The sequence below is a fragment of the Calypte anna genome, chromosome 28, assembly GCF_003957555.1.
Source record: "Calypte anna isolate BGI_N300 chromosome 28, bCalAnn1_v1.p, whole genome shotgun sequence".
Taxonomy (NCBI): Eukaryota; Metazoa; Chordata; class Aves; order Apodiformes; family Trochilidae; genus Calypte; species Calypte anna.
In genome coordinates, this window is record NC_044273.1 from 2,710,345 (window position 1) to 2,720,968 (window position 10,624).

Below are 10,624 nucleotides of genomic sequence, written 5' to 3' on the forward strand. Positions count from 1 at the left end.
AATTAGGCAAGGATGTGAAACAAAGAGAAAATCAAGGTGATGAAGCACTGAGGAGCACGGGAGTCAGTGTCAGATCCCTGATACTATGGCAGCAATGAATGAGTCTCTCCCCTCTTGGATGGCCCCAGCCTGGTTGCCTACAATAACTCTAAGGGATCTTCCAGGGCAAAAAAGCACTGATGAGGGGTGTTCCCACCAGCCATACTCTGTGTCTCCTCCAGGATGCTCTGGCTCTCCTTCATGAGGAATTTCTGACTCTGCAGAGTCCTTTTCTTCATGAAAATGGCCGTGTGAAAGAGCTGTGAGGCTCCTCAAGCTGGCAGGAGACCCGAGGTCACTCAGCTGAGTCATTGCTCACATGCACCCACGTTTCTAATGGCTGTGGAGATCCAGCTTGAAAGTCCTCTGAGAGTCATTGGAATGAAGAGCACTTTGTGAAGCCCTCGTAATTATTATGGGATTTCGGGGTGTGTGGAAATGATTCATGGAGACCTTTCCCAGCCAGCAGGCTCTTGGAGCCAGGTGAGCTCTTCCCTGGAATGTGAAGCACGCAGCCCAGCAACTGGGAGGAACAGGTTTGGCAGGACATTTGAAGTTGTTGGAAGCAGAGAGCTCTACAGAGCCACATCCCTGCTCTGCCTCCCAGCTGGATGTTCCTCTCTGCCCCACTGCTGAGCTGGGGAGCATGGACACGCTGCGCAGGAGCCTGTCCCGATGGAAAAGGTACCACATCAAGGTGCACCTGGCTGATGAGGACACCATGATGTCCCTGACAGTCAAGCCCAGAGACACGGTGATGGACCTCCGGGCTCACCTGGTACGGGAGGGGGTCACTTCATGGAAGAAGACATTTTATTACAACTCCAGGCAGCTGGAAGAACACGAGACTCTCAAAGAAGCCAACATCCAGAATGGTTCTGTCCTGCTTCTTGTCAGCAATCCAAGGTAGGCAGGAGCTGACCTGCAGAGGGGGTGGTGCAAAGGAAGGGGAATGCTCTGGGTATCTCTGCCCTTTGGGACACTTTCCTGTTGGGATTTGAAGCAAACAGATCAGGAACTCAAACCCTGCAGTTTCCAGCAGGCAGATTGAGACTGAAGGCTCTTCAGTTCCAGACATGCTGTGTGTTAAGGAAGGAGGCAGAAGGAGGGGGAAATGTGGTTTGGGCTGGCCTGGCTCTGATCAGGTCACACTTCCCTGACCATGGAGCCAAGCATAAGAGTGCCAAGACCTGCAAAAGGGCAAGGGAGGTTGTGTGAGATGGGGGGAGTGCTCTGGGAGCCTCTCATCCTCAATTCTTTCTTGTCATCCCTGGCTCTCTCCACTTCCTTTTAGTAGATACTTTCTGCAAGTATTTTGAGGGTGCTTTGGTCCTGCTGTGATAGGGAAGAGCTGGGAGTTCCCAGCAAAGCACAGGGAGAGCTGGACAGAGATGGCAACAGGCTGCCCAGATTGTGGGTGAAACTTAAGGACCCCCAGTGCTAAGGAGATCAGCCAGGGCAAAGCTTATGTTCCAGTGGGAATGGAAGCTGAGATAATGGACCTGAGACCTGCTGGCCCACAGGATGGTTCCAGGATAGAATTTATGCCCACCTGCACTGGCTGTCCTGATGCCTGCTTGTTGCTGCCAGCTTGATTCAGTGTGTGAAGAAGTTTGGGTAGAAAAGGTGCAGAGCAGAGCAGGGGTGTGCAGCATCTAATCCAACTTTCTGAGCCCTGAGTCTCTGCTGATCAGAGTTTCCTCTGCAGAAAATCCTGCACTAAAGCCTTCAGTTCCTGATTATATGCCATATACTGGAATGGTCCTATTTTCCAGTCCAGAGGCAGCTTGAAATCTCACACAAAGAAGATTTAATAAAGTGTTTCCTTTCAGAGCTCAGCCAGACACAAGAGATTTCACATTGCTCAGCCAACTGCAAGTTAACCCAAGTCACCCACGGCCCCTTTCCCCAGCATCTCATTTCAGCTCTCTGATTAACTTGGCTCAGCTCCTCCTTTTCACCTTGTTTTTAATGGCAGAAGTATTTCTAGTTGTTGGGGTTTCCAGTGTTTATTTTCCTAAACTGTACAGCCTGAATTTTGGAGAGTAGAAAAGAATCTGGAGAGACTCAGTTGAAGGGGGTGCACATATTGAAGCTCTTCTGACAGCTGCCTGACTTCCATAACGTGCTGGGCACCTTCCCACATGCAGGAAGGTGGAAAACACAGGGTGGAAACACAGGGTGGAACTGCAGCAATGCAAAAATCACCAGGAGAGGCTGTTCCCTGTGTGCTGAGGTCAAGGTGCCCACTGGAAGCCACCAGGCTTCCATTTGGAAAGTGTAAAGCTCCAGCTCAGTTTTGGGGAGAACCTGTAAAAAAAAAAAAAAAAAGGAATGGGATTTCTAAGATTTTTTTCTCCTTGGTTTTTATCAAAACCCTTCTGACTCCTGAACAAGCAGCTTGGAATGATTTCTTATTCCTTTTCCTAGGGTTGGGTGCACTGGGGGGTGTGGACTTCTCTCCTTGAAGTCCCATCTCTCCTTGAGTTCTTGGGCATGAGGGATTCTTGGGTTGTGACAACCTCAGCCACTCCCAAACTATTTTGTGTGACAAATGCCCAGGCACTGAGCTCTCTGAGGGCTCAGGGGGGGTGACTGAGCTGTCCTTGCAGCAGTGTCCCCAATGCCATGCCAGTGGCAGCCACCACCACACTCAGGACATGCCCTGGGCTCAGGGCAGCCTCAGCACTTTGCCTGCTCCTCCTGTTTGAGCCTTCAGATTATTCAGCCAAATCTTTAGGTGTAACAAATAAATCCATGGTGCTCCAAGTGCTGCTCTGTATCAGCTGTGTGTAACCTTGGGAGTACGAGGAGAGCAGCTACACAGTGTTGGGACTGTCTAGGAGGGAGAGGAGCAAAGAGGAATAGAGAACATGGTGCTGGGTTTGGCCAGCAGCCCTGAGGATTTAAGAGTTTGGTTTAGTACTTCAGTGACTCAGAGAAGTATGGACCTTCCCCATCAAAGGGCAGCAGCTGCTTCTGAAGTTTTGCCTTAAAATTTTGGTGGCTTCTACTGACTGGTTTGTACTGAGATTCCAGCCAACCAGAGCTGTGTTCATTCCAGAAGTGGAGTTGCTCTGATTGCCAAGGTCTGCAACTCAGTGTCGTGCCTAGAAATATTAATGGGCACTCTGTATGCTCTGGGTTCCTATCAGAGGTTCATGGGACAGTTTGCTTTGAACCAGAGAAAACATGAAAATGACCCTGGTTTTCATCTCCCCCTTCCCCTTAATGCTTTTGTAGATAATTGGCATTTAGCAAAGGCCAAGTCAGCATTTCTACTTCTTGCCTGTGTTTTCTGGGGTCTGTAACTTAGTCATAAAAATTCACATAAGGCTGCAGCTAATACTGAAGATTTATTTGGACCTTGGTGTTCAAAAGTTCTAGCAAGCCATCTTGGAGTTGAGTCAACACAACCTCTCACCCTGGGAGAACACACAGCACTGGGAATTCCACATCCACTGAGGATGCAATTCCCCCTTGTGCAGGGCTTGTTAATCACATTACTGCTGCCCCGATGGAGATTTTAATCCTGGTGCAGCACAAGCCGAGCAAAGAACATGCAGAAAAAACCCCAGTTTCTGCCCTAGAGAGCTCCATCTGACAAGAACATGGTTTGCAAATGGGTAAAACAAGCAAAGCAAGACTCAAAATGTGAAGGAATAAGCAGAGACAGAGAAAAAACCCCAGCTCAGTGGCCTTGGGCAAGCCTGGGGGGTTCAAGCCACTGGTGATCAACACAAGGAGACCACCAGCAAGTCCCACATGAAGAGAGCAGCCAGCCAGCCATCCATCCATCCATCCCTCCATCCCCCAGAGCTGCAGGAGCATCCACAGGGCATGCAGCAGGCCTGTCCCAAAGGCCCCAGGCATGACTGGTCCTGGCACTTTGGACCACGCCATGGCAGAACCTGTTGGGCTGGCTCTGGAGGAGGTGCAGGGCCCCAGAGCCAGGGAGCTGCTCAGCTGGTCTGGTGGTGATGTGGAAGTTCCTGAAACTGCCAGGACTCTTCTGGAATTTTGTCTACAGCAGGGAGCTGCTTGGGTGCTCTTTGCCAGCTCCGTGTTGGAGCATCCCCCAAAAAGGTCCCTCAGGTGTGGTCAGCAGCAGTGCTGGGTGCTGGGTGATCCCTGCACATTTGTTGATGGCTGATGTTAGGTGGAGGGATCTTGTCTTGAAGTGGTGAATCCACCATAAGAGGTTCCCAGCTGTGTGGTGTCCCTGTCTCTGACTGTTCCTAAGGATGTGCAGCTCCAGCTGGATCTAGGCATGGGATGAGCACCATCAAACAGACAGAGCCTTCACCCTCACTTTCAGGCTCCTTTCTTCTGTGGTCACCTCTAGCAGTCAGTCAGACAAAGTCTGGAATAATAAATGACCCAGTGCTTGGACTGCTCTCTGTGCCACTGCAGTTTTGGCCTAGGGATTGTCCCTGGATGTGACCACCCAGGTTTGGAAGGTAAGGATTTAGTAGGGAAAGCTTGGCCACTCTGTGCCAGCTGGCCTCTCCATGCAGAAAAAAGTTTCCAGGCTTATTCAGATTGCTGGCACAGACTTGGCCACAGCACATGGGATGCCCTCAGCCTTTTAGAAGCTGAGGTTCACTGAGCCCAAGCAGTTATTCTCATCACATATGTGGCTTGCCCCCAGAATGGAGTTCAGCAAGTCACTGGTAAACAGGTTGAATAAAGTAGATGCCAGCACTGAGTTTAGCAGAAGTCTATTATCTGGAATCTCTTGGTGTTGATTTTCTGGCCTGGAGCCACCTGAAAACATCTATCTTGGGGCATTAGCTCAGTTACCATAACAACTCATCTAGGAACAAATGCTGACAGCTCCAAGAGCAGCCCCAGGTCCCACGTGGTAGATAAGCCACTCTTAGGTCAAGATAAGTGTGTCCAGGATTCTCCCTATCCCACAGTCCAGCCTCGGTGTCCCTGGTTTGTGCCAGGGCTCACACAAACCCTGATATGTTGGAGACCCTGTTTTATCATTCACAGCCTGCTCAACCTAGGATTCTAAAGGTCCATCCACCCAAGGAGCTGCCTCCTGGCAGAGTAACAAACCCATCCAGCTTTGGGGAGCTCAGCTAATTCCCTTCTGGGCATTCAGTTTACAGTCTCTGGTTTTTTGCCTTATAAATGTTTTGTCTGAGCCACCTGTACAAGGTCTGGTTCAGCTGATCCTCTGGAGCTCCTGCCTGCAGCACTCCACTCTCCTGTCACCCCTTCTCTCACTGGAAGGGCCTGAGAAGCAGTCCCCAAGCACAGCAGATGATGCTGGATCTTAAAAAAGAGAAAGCAGGAAAATAAATGGGATCTACACAGTCTGACCCTGCAGAGAAAGCTGACATTCCAGCCATGAATAAAATCCTTCACAGAGGGTTCCAGGGGGATGTTGTGATGCCTGCTCCTTGCACTGACCTTCCAGCTCCAGGGGCTGCTCAGCAATTACTCCTCAGCATGGAGAGAAGACTTTTCACTTCCATCCAACTTGCTCTGTGAAGCTGAGGCCTAGCAGGAAGTCTCCACAGCACCTCAGAGCAGGATAAAAATCCTTTAAATAGCACCAGGAGCCTTTCTGCTCGAGGAGAACTAATTCAGTTCTTCAGCACATGCTTAGACATATGTTGACCTGGGATGGCCTTGCCAGGCCTGCTTCCATCTACTGGAGAAATTACCTTAAAAAAACATCCTCCCAGAGATGTGTTTCTTAGGCAACAGCCAGGTGGGGGTCTGCCTGCTCCCTCTCTGTGGCTGGAGGCAGTATTTATGTGTATTATTCCCAGCCCAAGCTCTCTTCTGCTGTAAACCACCTGAAATCTCTCTCCAGTGATTTTTAAGTCCCACCAGCATTGTTGCCTCTGGGGATCTCTTGCAGCACACAGACCAGAAAATGAGACCTGTCCTGGGCTCAGCTTCCTCCTGGTCAGCCCAAGCAGCTCCTTTAACACAAGCAGAGAGCTGCAGCAGGGCAGAACATGGTCCTTAGGATCTGGATTCAACCCCTGAGCAGCTGCACCAGATTGCAGAGGGTGACACTGAGCTGATGTGTGTCCCCCAGGGGCTCTGTCCTGGTTCTAGGCAAAGATTTCATGAAATGGAATTTGTATTCTAAACCAGGTTCTTTCCTGCTCTGAGGTGACACAGCTTCCTGGGCTTGTTTGTAGTTGTGCTGATTTACACCAGGTGAGGATTGTGCCCACTTGGGACTGACATCCTCTCCTGTGTCCTGGGCTGTCCTGGGGCAGATGTGCCACAGGGGGGGCTCCCAGCAGATCTTTGGCTATTAGAATCCCTTGAAATGTCAAGTGAGGAAGCAAATGCTGGCACAGGAATCCTGCTCTGCGTTTTGTAGGACTGGCATCAGCCTAAGTAGAATTGTAGTGTTCTAACAAAACCTAACAAAAAACCCCACCCCATAAACTTTGAACTTCTCTAGGTCCTGATGAAATGTTTGCAGCACAGGTTCAGTTTCTTGTCTGCATAATTGCAGAGAGCAATTCAGAGGAGGCAAAAGACTCAGCTCTGCACTTACTGGCTCAGCTGGGTGGGGTGGCTGCTGGTGGAGCTGCTGCCTACAGGCCACAAGTCCCTTGGTTGCAGTCCAAGACATGATCCTGAGCTCTCCAAGCATATTCCAACCTCTGGAGGTCAATTCTAAGTACCACTACAAACCTGCAAGAGCTTCAGCCTCTGTTCTGGAGAGCCCAGGGGGTTTGTACCCTTGTCACAAAATGCTTATGGAACCATGACCCCAGGAAGCCACCACTGAGTGTGAATGCAGGTGGGTGAGGGTGTGGAGAGCAATCCAAGCCCTGTTTTGCTGTACTCATCTTCCAAGTGCTCCTAAAGCTACAGACTGCCCTGTTCTGAGGTGAAAAATGGATTTGCAGGAGCTAAAAAGGGAGAGCCTTGCCTGGGGGAAAAAGGCTTCCAGCCAGCTGCAGGGTACCTGGAGGACCAGATGGCAGAAGGATGAATGGGTCTGAAACCCTGCAAGAGGTTTATCCTCAGCTGTACAGCATGACTGGAAAGACAAAACAGTCAGAGGGTCAGGTTTATCTCCTCCCCTTGCCAGGGTCAGTACCACCTTGGTCAAGTGTCAGTTTTGATTGGAGGTCTCCAGCACTCCAAGTGTTTGCCTCTTTCTTATTCAGATGATGCCCAAGAGCAGAGCCAAAGCCACAGGAGATGGGGAGTGTGCCAAGGGCTGAAGAGAAGCAGATGGCAAGGAGCTTGGCTATGGAAAGGCCACCAGTGGCTGGTAAGTCCCTCCCTGCATGGCAGCTCAAGGACTGTTCAGGAAGCAGCTCCGAGGGTTTCAGCTCCCATGAATAATTAATTTAACCCCAACAAAACAACAAAGGAGGTTTCCTCATCAGCCTGCCATGTGCTGGCAGCTGCCAAAGCAGAAGTGTGGCTAAGACTGACTCAGCTCCTGAGCAGTGAAAGGCCCAGGAAAAGGGGACTTCTGCTGGGGGGGAAGAAAGGGAGAAGAAGCTGAGGTGGCCCTGGATGGGGCCATGGGACAGCTGAGCTTCATTTTGACTCTCACAAGATTCCTCAGGAAGTTGCTCAGGAAGAACTAATCCTTCCCTTTCTCCCACTCTTTGGCCATGCAGCTGGGACTGCTCCTGAGCAGTTCCTCTGCAGCAAGAACCTGATTTTGAGCTTGAAGTCTTTGTACAGTAAATAAGCAGCAAGTAAGCAGTCCTGGAGCTTGAGAGCCTCCATATATCCCCAGGACAGAGACTGGGTGGTCACTGTGAGGACAGCTGCCTCACCTGGCATCAGGGCCCCATTGCTGCCTGGTTGCTGAGCCAGGCAATGAGCCTCCTTGTGCTGTTCTTCCATCTGTGTGCCAGTCCCCCTGCTCCAATAAAACCTGAACCAGCTGACCTGATTCAACCCAGTTTCATGGAAAGAGAAAAGTTTCACAGCCCCCAGATTCCTGCAATTTTCATGAAAAAAACAGCAGGTGGAAAGAAGAGAGATATTTCAGTTAATATCCTCCTGAAGGAAAGGTGATTACCCCTCCTGCTCCCTGTCTATCCTGAGCTCCAGGTGGGCAACCCCCCTCCTGCAAAGCAAAAACTGTTGGAAAAGTTGAGGCCTTTGCTGGGGAGGTCCTGAGGGCATAAAGGTGCCCTGGGACACCAAGAAAGGAAGAACTGAAAAGCTGTTGTATGTAATACACAGATCAGAGGAACGGGTTCCACCAGTTTTCCTGCTCATGGAACAACTTGATTTTGAGGTTTCCACTGATTTTCAGGATGAATGGAAGCTTCTGTAACCACTGCAGTGCTTTCCCCAGAAAATTGCAGTGACTGACAACTGTCTTACCAAACACCTCAAACCTGTTCTGGTTTTCAGCTGAAAACCATGCCTTTGGACTTCTTTTGGCATTTGTTTTTTGTCCAGCAAAAGCATTTGAAGAAATGCCATGGAAAACAGTTTCTCATTTGCCAGGTTTGGTTTTTTTTTTTTTTTTTTTTTTTTTTTTTTTTTTTTTTTTTTTTTCTAGAAACAAAAATACTTCTCCAAGTACTTACTTGGACTTTGCACAGAAAGGAATTCTAAGACAAAGACTTGAATGTAGCTGAAGATCTTTCAGTCCAGGCAACTGAGATGGACAAAGAGTGGGATGGGACTGAGCAGAGGAAGAAGGAATGGGATTTCTCCAAGGTCAAGCAACAAACTTGATGCAGAGCAGAGGGTGCTGGTGCTGTTGGGTCAGCATTTCTGCCACTTGACCATGTGGTGCCTCTACACATTAAATAATGAGTTTCTTGGAGCAGAGCCAGCACTTTCCTGAGTGCTTAGAAAGTGCCTCAGCACACTCATAAATAACATTTTCCACGATAAGAATAATATTAAAGTGAAGGTGTGCTGCTGAAGATGGAACACACTCAGCAGCCCTAAAACCATGTCCCAATGAATTAGGTCCAGAATCTATTCTAACACCTTTTGCCTTTAGCTGGCAGCTCTGGAAGGCTTTTTGCTGCTCAGGGGGATACCTGGAAAGAGTAAACTAACTGTGGTGGTGTGGGGAGCTGCCTGGACTAATGTTTTTTCAGAGATAGGCTTTGATTGACACTTCAAATCTGCCTGCCAATCTTTTATTCTAAGCACAGTTTCTGCTTTTCTTTGGAGCAGGATGAGCTGGTTTGGTTGCTGTCCTTCAAATGATGGATCTTATCACCTGGGAAAAAGAAGAAATAAAACAAGAAAAGAAAACCACCTGGGAACAGCCACAGGTACAGCATAAAGAGAGGTAAAACTAACTGCAACTATTTGAGGTATTTCTGGTTTTCCCCTCTCTGCCATGCAAGGTGCAGAGGAGAGGCTCTGCTCTGAGCAACAAGAGCTGGCAGATTCTTTCTCTGACTCTTCATTAAGTTCTTTTCCTTCAAGAGCTTTTTAATGCTTTGCAGACAGGACTGTGCCACCCTTCCATGATGAGAGGGCTGGGAATTCACTCCTGCTGTCCTGCCTCTTCTCTTGTCTGTCCTTCCCATGCTGCTCCTTAGTTTCAGCATCCTAAAGCTTGCCAGATACTGGGCTCATCACATCATGAGCTGCTCCCAGGAGAGGTGACAGCCACGTTTTACAATATAATTTGGGGTTTACCTGAGACAGCCAAGAAGCCTGAGTCTCCAAATGGGCAGCATGTTTCTAGAATCCTCTGCTGAACACAGACTTAGGTGGTCAGAGAGGTCTCTTGCTTGAGCTGTCCTCTTCTTGCTTGTCCAGGCCAACAAAAACCCAGCCAGGCTCTTTAGAGTGCAGAATCCAGGGCTGCTGTCTGTCCAAACAGCAGGACAAGTGCTGAGAGTCAGAACTGCTCTGAAATGGATCTCTGCTTTGCTGTCTGTGAAACACAGGTGTGGAGAAGACACAGAACCAAAGCTGAGAGGAGTGCAAGCTCCCATCTGCCTGCCAGCCCAGCTGGACTGCAAGCTGGAGACATCTGCAACTTCCTATGGCTGGGATTTCTTCTGCTCAGGAGTGTTTTGGGATCCTCCTGAGGACAGGACAGCCCTGACAGCATCACCAAAAGCACTGCTAGGCACTCACCTCCACCTTGGAGCTGCAGCCAGACCTTTCTGCTTCTTCTCTTCAGCTCCCTGAGCAGAGGACCAGCCCAGGCAGGACCTCCCCATCACCTCCTGACTTTCTTCAAGGCAGCTCAGGCTGAGGCACATTTCAGCAGCTTCTCTGCTACTCCTGCACCCAGGTTGGGGATGCATCAAGTGGTTCAGCTTCCATCAGCCTGGCAGCTTTCCTTGCTGCTAAATTTCCTTTTTAAAGTTACATCAGTGTTGTACCCAGAGGGAATGAAGGAACAGCTGCAGCCTGTGAAATCTGCCTTTAATTCACCTGCCTCATTTATTTAATTTCCTGCCCTGCCTCCTAATCAATGAGTCTGCACTGGTGGCCCTGGGAAATCCAGAGGGGTTTTTCACATCCAGCAGGCTGGGTCACTCCTCTGCTGAGGCTGCTTTGTTAGGGATTCCCCTCCAGAAGCCCCTGATGCTCTCTGCATCCATGGCACCACATTTCCTTGGGGGCAGAGGGCAGC

General features: G+C 49.6%; 1 long non-coding RNA gene across 1 annotated transcript; it reads left to right on the plus strand.

Annotated features, from left to right (window-relative positions):
* Nucleotides 1-367: 367 nt before the first annotated feature.
* LOC115599845 lies at nucleotides 368-7,228 on the plus strand. Its single transcript, XR_003988648.1, has 2 exons — nucleotides 368-945; nucleotides 7,200-7,228. It is a non-coding gene; the product is annotated as an uncharacterized LOC115599845 (long non-coding RNA).
* Nucleotides 7,229-10,624: the final 3,396 nt, after the last annotated feature.